This window comes from Euwallacea fornicatus, chromosome 4, assembly GCF_040115645.1.
Source record: "Euwallacea fornicatus isolate EFF26 chromosome 4, ASM4011564v1, whole genome shotgun sequence".
NCBI classification, from domain to species: domain Eukaryota; kingdom Metazoa; phylum Arthropoda; class Insecta; order Coleoptera; family Curculionidae; genus Euwallacea; species Euwallacea fornicatus.
In genome coordinates, this window is record NC_089544.1 from 2,024,609 (window position 1) to 2,040,936 (window position 16,328).

Sequence of the window (16,328 nt, forward strand, 5' to 3'; positions counted from 1 at the left end):
CGAACAATGTCAATATCATTAGGAAATTGAGCAACTTCCACGTGTTCATCAATCATGTCATACTCATTTAAGTTAATTTCCTCAAAATCAGAAATGTGCTGGTTTTTGGCCCATTCGCTTAAATCAACCAGTAGCTCGCTCACAGCAACATCTCCCGACTGTTCTTTACAACCGAGCTCAAAGCTCCAGAAAATAATAAATATAGTAATGGAAGTAGAGATAGTAAAACGAGTTTTTTGCTTTTCCGGCCTGAACTCAGCAACATTACGAGCTGCGGCAAAATGGTCTATAGCGAAATTGTAGCTAAATGATCGGGCTATCTAACAGTTATTTTCGTTTTCTGATAGTTCGTCGAATTTGCTCATTGAGGTCGACAATATCTTGCTATACCATCTTAGCCCCGCTCTCTCCAAATATCGAGAAATGATTCTCCTTTCACGCTTTTTGATAGTGAGCGCAATTGGTATTAACCTCACGAGGAACGCCCCGATTAAACTTTTATTTCACTTTTCGCCCTCAATTTTAAGAAGCTGAACTGAAGTTTGACTCACGTCCAGGGACTTCAGGATGAGATTACCAAATTCGATTAATAATAAATCCGCATCTACAGCAGAATTTGTCAATACCCACAGTTTACAAGTCACTGCAAAACTAATCTGCCAGGAATTTAACTAGACCAAACTAAACTCCTTGAAGTTCGCTCAAAGTTTGATTCGGGGAAGTTTTGATCTCAAGGCATCAAAAAGCTCCAATTTAGAGGATAATCAAGTTCTATTTGTATGCTGTAATTTTAGAATAGATTTGTATTGGCAAAATTTTCCCCAGTGTGGCTCACGGTGATATTGTTTTCGGAAGGGTTCTAGCAGTAATAATTATCGCAAAGTCGTAGCTGCACAATGGTCAGGAACTCCCGAAGAAATCATTACCGGCAGTGGTGATTACAGAAATTAGAGCGGAGCTTTTAACGGCGATTTATAAGTACGATGTACGATGCAAAGCATTCGTTTAAATTTACTTAAAGCCTCAAATTGTGCCTGATTTTCTCGGTGAATTAACCTTTTCTTTAAGGATTTCAGAGGGTGATAATGGACGTTTGGAAAAGGCGTGAAATGGGCAACTCTTTTTGAGGCAAATCAAACTTTACTACCTCATAAATTTAATTTTAAATTTACCCCTTTTAAGCCCCAAAATAGAGGCAAAATCGTATTTTCACCTCTATTAACTTTTCTAAAGATTTTTAAATTAATTCCAAAGAAATCGAACTTAAGTTGTGTAGCCGTAGGAATTTTTCTTTGCCAAACCAGTTTTTCTTTCATTCCACCAGTTCTTTCACGAAACGTATGATGGTGAATAGGACCTAAAGCACCTTAACACCTCTCTTCGATACGTTTTGAAAAACATTTAATCACTCTCCATGGTGGTTGCATTAAGCAGCGTATAATCTGGTTCAACCTTTTCAGATTAATTACTTCTTTACGCCCTGGCTGAAGATGCTTAATAAAGAAATCAGGCTCCTTTAACCGGTCTCGAAAGGAGGAAAATCGCCTCAGTATCATCAATCTCTCCCCCGTAAAATGGCTGTATGCAAAATAAACAACAGGTGGCAAGGGAAATTTTGAGGTATCACTTTAGTCTGCAAATAATTCGAAGCAGGCTGAAACGTTACTTTTTTGAGCAAATGAGTCCCTAGAAAGAGCTTTCTTGTTTGCTTTAAATTCATAATTTTACTTTAAGGAATTAAGTAGGGATTTCCTGACTATTCATTTTATATCTTTGTCACACTCGTACTTTTAGCTTTAATAAATCGTGAAACGATCACAAAAACTCTAATATTGTTTGACTGTTTCTTTCCTACCTATTCTATGTTAATGAGGAACGTAAATGACTTCGCTGTCCGCAACGGCGATTTGCGCGTGTAAAGTGATTGTTTATGCGGCTAGTACAATGAAGCCACTTTATTGTTATTAGCACACTGCTTTTCCACATACACCAACCAACTTGGTTTTTGTTATTCGTGGTTTTAGGAACATTTTATTGCAGTCCACTCTGGGAATAAAGTTATTCTTAAACCCGGTCCAAAGGAAACCAGCCAGTCTTCGAATCTTTTCAGTGCCCATTTCGCAAGTTATTCCAATCACGTACTCCCAATGTGTTTATTGGGTTCTTTCCGGTTGCTTTACCCTGAACCAGTCCATACTTATCAATCTATGAGTATCACCAGTTGAAACGGAAACATACTGATTGTCCAAGCGGAAGAAGGACCGCATAAGGTTTAATCTGCCTCCGACAAAGACCGACAAAGCGGGTTACGGAGCTAGTGGCTAATGTGGGCGGAGCCAGTCTAATGCTACCAGATCTCTCACCGTTTCGGGATTTACATTAGTATAAGTTCTAGTGATGGATTTATTGTTTCTTCTTTCAATTCTGGTTTTTGCTTTGGAATTTTAAAAATTTACCATAGTCGCCAATGCAGTCGAATCTATACTAATCTAAACATCGAAGCGGGGACGTCAGCTGGACGGGCCCGCCCATTAGGCGGAGTTAGTCCAGCGTTACTAGATTTCTCAACTTTATCAAAATTTTTACTACTACAAATTCTAGTGATGTATTAATGGCTTTTTTGTCTTTTTTTTTTTTAATTTACAACACTGCTTTTTGTTCTGATATTTTAAAAAATGTCTATCGCTACAAAGGCGGCAAGATCGATACTAATCTAAACATCGAAGTGGAGACGTGGGGTAGATTGACTCCGCCTTCATTAACTGCCAACCTCGCAATCCATTTCGTTGGTCTCTGTCGAAGGCATACTAAACCTCATGCGGTCCTTCTTCCACTTGCGCTCTCTCTATGCTTCCACTTGGACTGGTAATACCTGCATAGTCTCTATCTATTTTCGGCCGGTCTTCTTTAGTGCTTAGCGATATTTGTATACAAAGTCCGACCATGTAATCCGGATGCACCGAGCAAAGTTTACTTCGGTTGTTGAACAAAATTTGACCTACTAAAGTACATAAGTAGTTCTCTTTAGAGTTAGCTAGTGGTATCGTAAATAGAAGCGCTGTTTACAAGGAGTTTAGCCTGTAAAAGGCACGTACTTTGTCAAGCAATTTCCTACTTTAACACACGTTTGTAGTGCAGTATGAAATGAGGGATTTAAGTCTTTTTATCTGCGGTTGTTAACAGATTATTAACATGAAGAATCTACGCCCAAAACGCCTTTAGTCTATGGGGTGTCGTCCTATAGAGTGTCTCGTGTGGGACCGTTCGCAAGCCGGCAGAATTGATTGGATGAATCAAAATGTGGAAGCCGAGGTGCTAACTGTGTTTTTGATCGAAATTTCGGTATTTTTATGTAAGATGCGAAGCAGAAATCGTGCGATGAAAATTCGAAGAATTTCGTATTCCTCTGCAAAGCTTTGTAAAAATGGATCATACTGGATGGCTGCATATAATTTGGAGCTTCAGTGCGTTGCCAAGCTTGTAGTATGACTTAAGTGATAAAGTTTTTGACTCTGACTCGTTAGCATCCTTTGGAAGATTATAGGAAACCTTTTGAGGTAAACAACCCGTATAAAATAGTAATGGGTGTTTTCAACGATCACCTGCCATTTAGTAGTCTCAATTAAATGGAAAATGTGCCTTGAATGCGTACCCTTCACGGTAATACATCGTTAGAAGCTCTGCTCTGCTTAACTTGTATCAACATCTCAATTACTCCCTATCGCGCACTTTTCTCACCGTGTTTGTGCCCATTCGATCAAGAACCAGTTTAATTTTTGGATCTTCAATTCAATAAAAGAAAAATTTAATGGAATTAGGACATGGAAGTGCATGGAAAAGCTTCTGATTGCATTGAATTATTTTTCCTATTCACGCTTTTTCCATTTACTAATTTTAATTATTTTAAAATTCAATAGGGACATTTTGGAATTGATTTGGAACCAATTCTTCCTATTTCATAGAGGAATTTTGTGAGTACGCCACGTGTCACAAGCCAAGACGAATATCAGTGAATGAGTATTAGGAAATTACAGGCAATTTTTCACTGTCAATCTGGAAAACTTTTACGCATAAAGTTTTACGTGCCCAGCAGTTCCTATTATTAATTCCTTATTTTTCTTCGTCCAAATATAGCCATCTAATTTTAGCTGCGTTGCAAAATTCTATTGCATAGTTTTTTCAAAATAATGATTCCCACCTTTATTACATTTTTGTGGTAATAAGCGTGAAAATTGCTGTTAAGCTTTAGGGCCGTCACAGTGCTGGTCCTATTTTAACGCTCCCTGAATTACACTTTCTGACAATGGGGATTTAACTACTCAATCAGGAGCTATTGAAACTGGGGTTAAATTTGGAATGCCCTTGAGGTGGGAAGCTCTTCAAATGCCCTATCGGCACCATCAAAGCCACCACAAACCAATAATTCTAAATTGACAAGGGAAGGCATTCCTTCGTGGGGGATGATCGCGTTCATTACCCGCTTCTACGCTATTATTAAACATCCCCTTTTTTGTTAATTGTAAATATTTCATCTTTTTCAATCAAAAACAACCAAGTCAACGTTCGCAAATCACACGATTAAATCAATAGCTATGGCCACCCTGGGCGAAAGAGGGTGCCGTTTGCACCCTGGTTTACTGACGGAAATGTTTTGCTTGCGTAAATATACGTTCCTGCAGTGGACTAGAAAGTGACAAACTGAAGGATTCACTAGACGAACTTTAGATCTGAAGACAAAGACTGAGAAAAAGCCGACTTGAAGTAAATTATTTAACAAATAAAATTACTTCGTGTTTCAGAGTGAGGACGGATTGGAGTTTTCTAATATTTCACATTTCCTCTTTGATCGAGCTCATATGAATCATTCTTGATTCACTGAACCAAATTTCACTCAAAACGTTTTGGCCAATAAGACGCGTCATAATTCCGAAAAGTACCACCCTGTAGATTTTCACGATAATCTAGTATTATCTGATCGTGTAAGCCCTAGAGAGAAAGTTACGTCCAAAATTTGAGCTACATATCCCAAAAACTTTGGGAGCTATAACAGATAAATTGGAAAAAAATGTAAAACTTTAACACCCTGTACTTGCCTTACAAAGCATTTTTCGCGTATAATTTGTATAGCAAATTAATATTATTCTTATGCGTATAATACGTGGTCGAAATCCGGCGACAAAAAATCAGATACCCTGTATTAAAGCTTATTATTAAAAAATGAGTCAAGATCTCAGCACCACATCAGGGACGACTAAGACAGATGTTTCGCAGCTAGGGATGCAAGTGAACGTCCGGAGGGTACGTGGGAACACTGCTTATCTAAATTTAACGGTTATTACTGTTTAATTGGTCTCAGATGTTTTTTCGACAATTGGTTATCGTCTTAAGTGAAAAAGAGGTTTATAAGCGTTGATCTAGCAAATTTGCAGCAGTTAATATGGCATTTAATGCCTAAGAAGAAAAGGGTCACTTTACAACCTAGGGATTAAAATTGTCACTTTACAGTCTGAATTTGTTGTCAAGAGTAACTTTTCGTATGTTACTCGGAATATAATCTGTTTATATGTCTAAGCACTAGGGAGCGCATACAAAATGTTCTGAATTAGAGACCCAACTTAAGCGCACAGCTTACAAACCTCTTTGTCTAAAATTAACACTGCATACTGTAGAAGGTCCAAACTTGAATTATTAATCCATCAAACACTCGAAAACCCTTGTTTAAGTTAATGTTAATTTAACCACAAGCAGGTCTTAATTATTCGATATAAAATTAATTTGTTATTACCATTTAATGCTCGAATTTAATTAATAAATTCACGAAGGGATTTTCAAAAGCTGCTCCTCCTATAAAGAAAAGACAGAAACTTTAATCTGGGATTATCTTTAATATGGAAACGATTCTGAAGATACTTTAATTAAGAGATCTTTTCCCTACCTAAAACGATGATCTAATTTAAAACTGCATAAAATTTAATTAACTGAGTTAAATGGTGCTGGAAATTATAATCGCTATAACGATTTCGTCAGTCTTCGCAGTTTAATAATTTAATATTTACATCTTCATGTTATGGATGGGTTTAATTAAATGTGAGTCCTGTTAAGTAAATATTTACTCTTTAATTTGGAGTTTTCGAAAAAGTTGTTTCCAGCCAATTCACATAATCCTGAAGTCTCGGTCCGTCTTGTTGTGATGGTATTCGTTGAGTAAACATTAGACGAAAGATATAGTTTTATTTAATATATCAACAAACGTTTCCATTTGTCAACAACATTGTTATTTATTTTTTTAATAATTTTCATTTCAATTTTCTAATTTTTAACCCCGGCGCGCGCTGTCCGGACGCAAATGTCTCACAACCACGGTACATCGGGTGTCCCACGATAGGGATTACAGCAGTATCTCACTACCCTGTAGGAATATTAAAAAAGGTTCGATTTACAGCTGCAAGACAACTTTGCGTGATGCTATCAAAACCTTTTTTTAATTTCCTACAGGGTTGTGAGACATTTGCCGCAAAACCCCGTCGTGGGACACCCTGTACATGCAAGTTTTCCCCCACTAGATTTAACTAGATTTTCTGAAATTGCAATAAACTCTCCTAGTTCCACTATAAATTAAACCTACTTTCGATAAACTAACTAGAAGGTGAGTAACAAGTAGGTCTCCTCTTTTGAAAAGAAGGTCTATTAAAGGAATTAGAATCTGTGTTGCATGGAACCGAATTGTTTGCTATGCATCAATCATGGATGTCGATTTCTCGTTAGAAAGATTGGTTTATATTATAATGGAAAACAATTCGAGTTCTTATCTTCGACTACATCACTTTAAGACCTTTTATTTTTGTGCTTCAAATTAGATTTATTAATACAGGGTAATCTATCGCGTTAAGGCATGGCGTCTCTGGTCTGAATATAATGAGAAAAATATATAATTAGGATATCAATGGAACGGGGTGATACGGTCGAAGGAAGGAGGAAGAAAGGAAATTCCAAATGGAAAATAACCAAAAAAACATTTTAATGGCAATTTTGAATTAAAACTATTCCTCGCATAATTAAACTTCCTATCTCGCCAGAGTTTTGTTATGGTTTATTCAGGTAAATAAATACCTGTTTAATTGCAGGAAAAGAATGGAGTTATTGTGAGGCGCTCCCGATAGTTAGCCTAGTGAAATTGTTAGCAGATATGAAATTCTCATTGTGAAAGATCCTCTGGAATTTTATTTGAATGAATTTCAGTGGTTGGAATAGAGAGTGCGATTAGGAGAAATCAAGTGAAACACCCTCTGCAGGGCAGAAAGGCTGCGAATTCTAGGGACCGGTGTCGCCATGCAAACAGATTGACAAAACTTTTTTTTTTTAATATTAAATTTCACCATTTTTACATAAAAAGGGTATTTTGTTGAAAGTCGAATATCCAACAGTTTTCCGGAAAATTAAAATTTTCCACAATTTTGAGTCAAAAAACGGCGCTTTTCCCACGCATTCCAGAGATATCGCCGCTCGTTTTGAAAAATGTGAAAAGTAGGTGCCCCCCCCCCCCCCCCCTCTAAAAGAAAAGTCGAACTTTCCGAAATTTTGGTATATGCCAATTTTGGGTTTAATATTAGTATAATTAGCGAAAATGGTTGTTCCCCTCTCCAATTTCGACTCATGGAATGTGGCGCGGAATGGAAAATTTCTATTTTCCGGATATTAAAGAATATTTTAAATCCTTTCACACTGTGTTTTCCTTTTCGCCCAAAGTGATGATTGAGTTTAACAATCCGCTTTAAACAGGATCGATTTCAATCTTTTTACAGATGTTCTTCTGACTAAGTCTCCCACCGAAAGTACGTCATTCAAGTCGCTAATTCCTTCGGATTTGAACAGACAAACGTCGGCAACATTACGGATAATTTAATGTAGTGTTTTACTTTCACCCGCAGTTTTCACCCGCTCTATAATTTCCCTGAACCTGGTTTTTTTTCCATAGAGTTTAATCGAGCATTCTCACTTTTAAAGATTTTTCCTCCGATAACGCTGGAAATTTCATGGAAAAGGAAACACATTGAATCAAACTGAATCAACAAACCTTCAACGCTCAACAAATCAGTACACGTAAACACAAAATGCGAGATTCGTTATCTGGAAATTTTCGCCAGTGGTTATAATAGAAGACGTGACGTTCCCTGTAATGGCAACTATAAAAAATAAGTTATCGTTTCCTTTTAGATACATTTACCTTACGTGGAGTGCCGAATCCTCTAGACCGGCTTTCTGAAATGGAAAATTATGCTAAAGAAAATGAAAGCTAGTTGGAGAACTCGACACGTTCTCCTTTGAATCGGAGTTTTGCATTTTCTAGCTCTGCCGCGAATTAGCGAACGCAATTCAAATAGATATAGGACTATCGAGAGCAGTGAACAGCAATAGGGGGGTTTCAGGAGTGACGATAAATTAATAGCAAAAACTGTAATTTCGATGATACGTCGATATTAAAAATAAATCTAAATCGACTATTGCTAGATTCTCGATCTAATTCCATGCGACACTTTTATCCAAGGAATATCAAGGAAACTCAATAATGAGCGTCGCGAAACTCAAATGCGCTCTGCGAGACTATTGAACCGAGATTATACAAAACGATTGATGATCATCTGAAAAATTCCTAACGGGGTGGACGCGGGTTAGTTTAGGTTAATTCAAGTTGGAGTAGTTCCAAGCGGACACAAGGTGAAAGAGAGGAGATTTTAGTGGGTAGGCGCCCCTACACGCGACGAATCCCACGTAATCCGGTCGCCAAACAACAGACCGGGTACCTATGAAGGTTTCCTCCTCTATAAAAAAAAAAGAAAAGAAAAAAAGAAGGTTAATTCAGTTTAGTTCAGGTTAGTCCAATTTAGGGAAACAAGTTGGTTTTGGTTACTTGAAAAATTCAACGTCTGCTTTAAAATTTTAAAAGTGATTAATTCTTGATCGTGTCGCTGCCGGTTGTTTCATTATTCGCAATAATTAATGAAGAGATCGGTTAGATTGCTTCGAAACGGAATGAAATTCCTGTTAAGGGTTGTCCTGAGGGGCTCGACAATTTTCGAGAACTCACTATGCAGTGCGTGATTACCAAAAACGTAAAAAATGTGCATAATAAACGTTTCAAGAGGCGGCGTTTCGTCTGATTAAGGATAAAAACTTAAATAACAGAAAGTTCACGAATTTACCTCCAGAACAGGTTTTACCAACTTATTCATCAAGCGGCGTCTCGAATAAATTCGTGTTTAAGTTGTCCGACTTTACTAAATTATAAAAAGAGAAGTCTTCAGCGAATTTTTTATTCGCAGCTCGACCCATTACCGACGAACCTCTGGGGGTACAATCAAAAGAGTTTTTTGGTACCAAAATCACGGTGGCTCCAATTTAAACGCGATTCCCGTTCCTCTTTGCAGATTTGCGTCAACGACGTTCCTCGGAAATGAAACGGAGTTCACGCTGCATGTCGTTTAATAATATCAAGTGCGGTTTGTAAATCGAATTCCTTTTAGACCGGCATCACTTAATACACGCAACGATTTAATTTACGGGGTGGCCCAAAAACGGGAACGAAATTTCCCATCGATCTTAAAATTTTCAGAAGAATCTGCCGCCTTTATCCGTCGTTTGCGTTAAAAAGGATTTATGGTTGTCCTGGGAGCGCCACTCGGTATTTTCGAAAAATTTCTTCGAATCGCAATTTATCCTACGTCCGAACAAGGACGTTTGTAGATCGTACACGATTCTCTAACGGCCTTTTTGGCGCATTCACAACGTCGCGCAATTCTTTGCAAAACGAGGAATTTTCATTTAATTATTTTTGCAGAAATTCGGTTTTTACAGGGGCGGATTACGGCTGCGACATCGCCCACCGTACACCTCCAATTGTTGTAGATGTATGCCGGCCCTACATATTGGACGACGTTGAAGGTATAATCTGCAATATACGCCCCGGTTTATTTTGTCTGTTAATACAAGTAACATTACTGTCTCAATGTGACAATAATATCCAGGATAATCCCTTTCTGATGGCGGCATTAACTGGCGACTGTTTATGAACATTGAACAGAACTGAATAGTTTACGTTACGTTAAAGAGCATTTGCGGAAATTCCAGGGAGACGCCAAACAATGCTGGAGATCCACTAAACAAAATAAACATGGAGGTATTTTTCCTAAATACTTTTTTATCACAATTTGAGCGAGGGCTTCAAAACGCAAACCGGATTAGTCCGAATAAGAGTTTGCTTATGAATTACAATCACAATGAGCACTTTCTCTGAATAATTAACTTAAAAGCTGAAAGCAAATGTTTGTGGTTATTAATTTTTGTTTCGGTCATGAATTTCTGCCTTGGGATTTTTAATTAAACACGTGCACTAGTTGAACCACTCCACTAATAAAAATGTAAATTTATTTTAATTTTATTAACGATTTTATTATTAGTAGACATGTTACAAAAATTTTGGAACGCCGCTGCCTAAATTGGGAGGTATCAGACAATGCAAAGGCAGTACCCATCCAATTATAATTTGAATAGGTCTGGGAACATTCTTCACATCAGTGAATTACATAGAATATTCAAATTATAAGCCTCACACAATAAACGTCATGGGACAATACATAATTACCGTGGATTACTGTGACAAATTTAACGCAACGTGTAAACTACAATTTTCACAATAAAGTGATGCCCGGCAGCAATTTTGGAATCTTCAGTTAATTAACGATTTCACACACATGACTGGAGGTTTGATCGAAAATCCTCTTTGCTTGTCAATTTCGTACTATACAGGGTGGCCCATAGGTAAGAAATAGAGTCCGTATCTTTTGACATATTGGAGATAGAGAAAAAAAAACGTTTAAACAAAACTTTTGGGACTAATTCTTTGCATGCGATCTTGAAATGTTTCTATATCTCATAGTCTCACGTCTGGAATGTCTAACTCTTTTTTTTTTTTCAAATGGCAACCTATTATTTTTTATATTTTTTTCTTTTTTGGAATGGGCGTCGTTTCTGACATGCCCCTACATAAAAATGTTGGGGGGTTGCATTGGGAAACTTTTCAAATAAAATGCAGTAATGTTTGTAACGCTGGAATTCATTAATTTTTGTGCGCCTATGGCTATCTGTTTCAATTCTTGCTGATTATTGAAATTTACTGTAAAGGCTCAAAACGTTGACCGTTATGTGCAATACATAAATTGAGCCTTTGCATAAAACTTTGCCTTGCGTTTCCAACATTTCATCACTTATTTCCCGAAATGTACTTTTCATTCGAGCCCTCAGGCCGTTTAAACTGTTTAGTCTATCCTTACAAAATTTCTTCTTTACACGGCCTCATACAAGAAAGTGGCAGGGGCTTAAGGCAGGCGATCGAGCAGGCCATTCCACTGCTCCTCTCCTTCCCATCAATCTATTAGGAAGCATATTATTTAAATAATCCCTCACTTCTAGTCCATACCGAGGCGGAGCCCCATCTTCTTGAAACCAAATGTCATTTTGATTTGGACAAGAGGCTTCTACTGCAGGAATAACATTCTGGATCAATAGATTTAAATACCGCTCCGTTGTTAAAATTTCTTCCAAGGAAAGTGGTCCAACTGTGATGTCACCAAGATTGATTGTCCGAACGTTTAGTGTTTGAAAACGTGGCGTGTGATTTTGCATCATCCAGTAAGTATCATCGACATCGGAAAAAGAGATGAATCCGAAAATGTGACGATCCAAGATGGCGCCGACAAGAGAGAACGAAGCTAATGATGGTTGCCAAAAATCGAAACGTTGGATTTCGGATATGACACGAAGAGATAAAATCGCAATAATCAAGTATTAATTGTTTTGAAGAACTGTGCAAATAAGCTCAAGGAAAAATGAAAACGTTTTTCTGAAATGTGATTAGTCTTCGTGTTAGATCTAGCTTAACTTGAAATCTGAAATAAATTTAATTAAAAAGGTAAATGAAAACGAAAAAGTCTACATCCACTTTTGGTAATGCGACGAATTTTCAAACTTTTCCTGGTTATAATTTCGCCATAATCGATAAATACAGCTCCCGGGGAACTGCCAGTATTGTGTAATAACTTAAGTTCCCCTCCTAGTTTTACATATGATCATGAACTACAACATTAAAATTTCGTCTATTTTATTTCGTGGGAAATTGGATTTTTTTCACATCTCGTTCTCCTCCATGAAAAATCCTGGTTTGTGAAAATAGTTTCCAAAAACTCTGCAATAAAAGTTTTATGCAGCAAATACTGATCTATTTGTAAAGTTTTTCGAATGTATTCCTTTGGGAGGGATATTTCCATAAATTCCAGCATTTTTGCCCTGAGTGTCTTATTTATTTATTATATTTTTTATTAGTATACCAATGTGTGCCAGCAATATCTTTGCAATCTTTCGCAACTAAACTATAACCTTAAGACTGTTTCGTACATATATAAACGCCTACAAGTAAATCTGTCTTTGCCAAGGAACTCTATAAAGCTTTCCAATATTTGCGGATATTGGTGAATAGAATAAACACGTTTACTAAACAAAACCCCAATTTTATATTAAGTTATTTCGGGCGTAGGTGGTTGTAATTGATGACAATTTGCATTTAAACCCCCAAAGTTCGCTGGTTAATTAAATAATATTAATCACCCAGCTTTGGCTTCTTAACGAGGGTTCCTTACCATTCCAATGTCAATCAAGAATTATCCGCCAAGATCAGTTTCGGCTAACGCTTCTATGACGAACCATCTTTAGATTTTAGGAAAAAGAAGTGGGAAAAATGAAAATAAACGGTAAATTAATGGTGTTTGAAATTCCGCTTCTTTACTCGCGGGGGGGACGAGAACTTCGCTTTTTTGTCCCTAGTAAAGGGCATTTTTAGCTAGTTTTATCTGAGAATATTGCACAATTGTGCGTCCTCCGGTGTGTGGAGCGTCATTCTCAAAAAAAAAAAAACTGCATTATTAATTTGATCATACGTATCTGCCCACGTAGTAAGTAAATGGGGAAAAGTCGTAGATTAATAATTTTCCTGATTCGAACGAAATTGCAAATAAATGCATCAAAGTGCTGCAGATATTTAATATTTAAATGGAAGCTCGGAATGCCCAGTTCAGTAAAATGAAAACATACGAGTGTTTGGAAAGTAATTGATGTACATCCTTTAGCCTCGGATTTTTCATTCATATAAGTGGCTGATTGGAATTTATACGGGCAAACATTTGACCTATAAATGAAATCAAATTAGTGCAGAATCCCATAGAATTCTGAGTTTTATAGAAACCACGTCATATCTCAATGATGTGAAGATTTATTGAAGAGTATAGCCAGAACCAGATATCAATTTTTTTTTCGGAAGGGGGGGGGGTTAACGCCTCGCACGTGGTCTGCCCTGCTGGACAGAATATTACGCCCAAATAGTTTATTAGATATTCAATGAGCCAGTTCTTGGGGCATAAGCAACAACTATAGCTGCCGACGCCCTGTATTCCACATCACCGTGATTTGCCGTGAGTAAGGAGCTAGTGAGAGGCAGTGTGGAATCAATAATCAATCAAAACAAAGGAGACAAAACTAGGTAAAATAAAATTTTCTGCATTACAGACTCGATTTCCGGTACAAGCATTATTTATTTTTCCAAATCAACAGCTTTTTCTTGCAACGTTGTCTACAAATCAAAGCAATGAACTACCGGAGCATGTAATTCAATTCGATGCATCCCTTATCGCTTTCAGAGTTTGATGATGAACCATATCGTTCATTACACGTCCGGAAATGAATTTTCTCGTGCGCGCGTTCTAAATTGTCGTGCGAGATGAAGAGAATTGCAATGATAAAGCGTCAATTATGTTGACCTCCGCGTCACACAAGCGCAAGGGAAAAGAATATTTTTCCGAAATTTCAGATTTGTTTTTAGTATCTCCGAAGGTAGATGAAATTTCACTTTACTTTGGAACGGCATATTTTCGACCTCCAAGTCGCGCAACTTTTTGCCGATTTAACCGACACCCCGTACATATATCTTTATTTCCGCAAAAAGTGGCTACTGACCATTCGATCTTCCGCCCTTGTGTCAAAAACACTTACATCTATACATAAATAATGATTCATAAAATACAGAGCGAAGAAAAAAATACGTTTGAAAACGATCCGGCAGAGTGGTTGAAGGGAAAAGGAAGCGGAAATGTCTTCTGAGGCGAAGAGGGTTTAAATTGGTCTAGTTGTGACGTAAATTTGTTAACATCTTTTCAAAGTCAATTTAATAATACATACTTATTTCCATAATATATCGCGATCATATTATACTATTCATTACCTACCTGTTAAGCTTTGGAAGTTTGTGCCAGATCGCCGCCGCCTCGGAATGAACTTCTTCTCTCTCGGAAGTTGTGGAAAATCGGGACTCAACAGGTCGGAAAACCGGAAAATTATACGTGAAGCGCGTCTGGATTAAGCGCGACGCCAGGGCCCCTTTCTGTGCTCCGGAGGATTCGCGAGTTGTGGCGTCCCGACGGTGATGGCCCGTTTTTATAAGGCGTCGAGGTGGCGCAGGCCAGCGCGTGAAGAAGTGACGCCATCGGTGGGCAGAAAATCCACTTAATCAACGCGATTTGATAATTTTTTATACCTCATCAAATACTCATTTTCGATTAAGGTTTAGAGCCGATGAAAAAATAATTTTCCGCAGATTAAGCCAAAGCAGTAAAAGGAGGTAAACACGAAAGATTATGCTAAAATTGATTGAGTAGTGCCCACAGTTAATTAGCTACCTATTTTTTTTTTGTTGTACCATGGTGAACTGATTGGAAGTCACATACCTTAGCCAAAATGGGTCACTGCGACATTTGGGAAACTTCAGGAACCAGCGTCCAAAAAATTTTTCTTACTTGCTATCAAACCTGAAAAGAAAAAACTGAATTTCAGTATTAACATATGTAAAAAATATGCAAGAGAAGACTGATTCGATGCTACACATCCGCAAGAAGAACATTAAAGGGTATGCGGCTTTTGCAAAGCAAAAAGTACCTACAGCAAAGCCTTCCACTAGCCCACAGCCGAAACTACAATAAGCATTAAAGCAGAGAATAGCGTAATCATGAAGTACAACATGAAAGACCAAGAACAACTAGAAGCAAACATGGCTGAAGGATGTGGGGCATGATATTTTACCATCAGTGTCATCGACGGGAGCCCTCGTTTCGTGTCCATTAACACTCGTCAGTCCGGTTTATCTTCAGACAATGCAAATTCGGTAAAAGGCCACCAGAGGGCCCTCAGACTGCGGCTACTCAGCTTCGTGTGCTAGACCGAAATTTAACGAATGTTAATTGACATGAAAACAGTCTTTAGCATATTCAGTTCATAACACACTGAAGTTATAATGACTTACCTCATACACCTTGAGCATATTTATTTATGTTTAGTGTTGACACCTAGATATCACGAACATATTTATAATAACTAATTGATGATTCACTAGGGTGATATTCATCGTGCTGATGATAAATCAGCAATCAGCTTTTCGAGCTCACGAGTCCAACCAAAAAAACTAAACATCAAAAAGCTTTAATCGTCACAAACGATGATTCGGAAAATTGTTCCTAGTTAAATGCGAAAGTTAAAAGTCATGTTCCACTCCTTCCGATCATTACGTTTTTATGATGGGGCTGTCCGATAAAACGCTTGGAAAAAAATGTATCTAGAATCGTTAGGATAATCCTTATCTGACCTTTTACCTTCTTGAACAAGGGATGTAACAGTCTAATGGTAATCCCGTCGAAGTATAAATCATACAATTAGATTCCCCATTCCCTGTTTAAATAAAGGATAGCGGCAACATCTCACCAATGAATATGGTTAGAAGCTGAGTAAGGCCACATTTTTTAGGAATTCATCATAGTTTGTGATAAAATTTGAGATTTGCCGAATTTCCCGCCGCACTCGCGAGTCACTGTTCATTACTTATACATCGAAAGAACATCTGCGTCTCACGGAGTGCCGAGATTTTTAACAAGTTGAAATAGCATATATCTTAAATTTCTTTTATTCCGTCAATACTACCAGATTCATCAATGAACACGTGTGAATTCGAATTTTTTTGATTAAAAACATATTTCGTATGATGCCAACGACTCCTTAAGCATATCAAATGCATACAATTGAAATGTCGAAACCATCAAATGCATCACTCAGACCTCTGAGGAATATATCTAATTTATAACAGTGAAAAAGAAGACGCTCTGAATATACATGCCTGATCTTTCCCTTAGGTTTAATCATCTTAGAAGTTTCTCTAATATACCGCACATATTTCACGAGCC

The 16,328-nt window shown here is 37.5% G+C and overlaps 1 protein-coding gene across 3 annotated transcripts in view; it reads right to left on the reverse strand.

Annotated features, from left to right (window-relative positions):
- The window catches only part of Dh44 (diuretic hormone 44), a 47,743-nt gene extending 32,836 nt beyond the window's left edge, over nucleotides 1-14,907 (reverse strand). Inside the window, exon 1 of one of the 3 annotated variants that reach the window (XM_066303030.1) lies at nucleotides 14,826-14,907. The gene's annotated coding sequence lies outside the window, so the exon portion shown is untranslated. Of the gene's footprint in view, nucleotides 1-14,327; nucleotides 14,529-14,825 lie in introns of those variants that run through there. The other 2 variants (XM_066303027.1, XM_066303032.1) reach the window with 2 other exon arrangements.
- Between the last annotated feature and the right edge of the window lie 1,421 nt (nucleotides 14,908-16,328).